The sequence below is a fragment of the Mustela erminea genome, chromosome 6, assembly GCF_009829155.1.
Source record: "Mustela erminea isolate mMusErm1 chromosome 6, mMusErm1.Pri, whole genome shotgun sequence".
NCBI classification, from domain to species: domain Eukaryota; kingdom Metazoa; phylum Chordata; class Mammalia; order Carnivora; family Mustelidae; genus Mustela; species Mustela erminea.
In genome coordinates, this window is record NC_045619.1 from 75,495,210 (window position 1) to 75,496,529 (window position 1,320).

The following is a 1,320-nucleotide window of genomic DNA, read 5'->3' on the forward strand; positions in this document are numbered from 1 at the left end:
AGCCATGGTTCTAGTGTGTATGCTGGAGAACTTCATCCATTTCAAGGAGGTATTTGCTGCTAAGAAGTAGTACTGTACCCAGGAAAACAGAACTAGACTGAGCAAGTCAGACTATGTGGGGAAAATGATAATCAGTTTATTAGCACAGTGAACAAATCCTCCAATACTACACTCATCTTTCCATCCTCTAACATTTTAAGCACATACCTAGCTGAATAAGAAAAGGTACCTTCACTTTCAAAGATCACAGTCTTGTTTAAAAGCAAGCAGAGATGTGTCTTGGGAATACACACATACAAAAGGATGAAATCCAGCCCCAAGGATGTGGGGTCAGAGAAACCTTCCTCGAACCAGTAAGTTCTCACTGTGTTTGAGTATTTATCATTCTACTTGCTTCCTGTATTGACATTTTCCGTCAACCCAATCAAAAAAAAAATTGTATTTACATTTCCCCCTTGGATTTTTATCAACTTGTTAAAAATATAAATAGATGTTCAGACTTGTTTAATTTTTTTCCCTTTGATTATTGAAAGGGTTTCTTATGACTTCTCAGATCTTTCAAACCTGCACTTACCGCTCCTTGATAGTTATTTAAAAGATGCCATATACCCACTAGCCATTACTATGAATTCTACCACAAAGACAGAGCATAAGTGATTACAGTATTCCATTACTACTTGAGCTCAGTGTCAACACAGGCACATCTCAGAGGTATTGTGGGTTTAGCTCCATACCACCACAATAAAGTGAATATAACAATGAAGTGAGTCAAATTAATTTTCCAGTTTCCCAGTACATGTAAAATTTATGTTTACACTAGCCATGGTCTACTAAGTGTTCAACAGAATTATGCCTAAAAAATACAATGTGCATCCCTTAATTTAAAAACACCTTATTTCTAAAATCTGCTAACATTATCTGAGCTTTCAGTGAATCATAATCTCTCGCTTGTGCAGGAGCCTGCCTCAGTGTTCATGGCTGCTAACCAGGCAGGACAGCAGTGGCTGAAGGCTGAGGTGGTTGGGGCAATTTCTTAAAATAAGACAAGGGAGTTTTCTGCATCAACCGACTCTTCCTTTCACTAACAGTTTCTCCGTAGCATGTGATGTTGTTTGATAGCATTTTACCCACAAGAGAACGTCTTTTAAAATTGGAGTCAATCCTCTCAAACCCTACCACTGTTTTATCAACTAAGTTGGTGTAATATTCTAAATCCTTTGATGTCATTTCCACAGTCTCCACAGCATCTTCACCAAGAATAGATCCCATCTCAAGAAACCACTTTCTTTGCTCATCCGTAAGACAGGGAGTTCCCCGTCT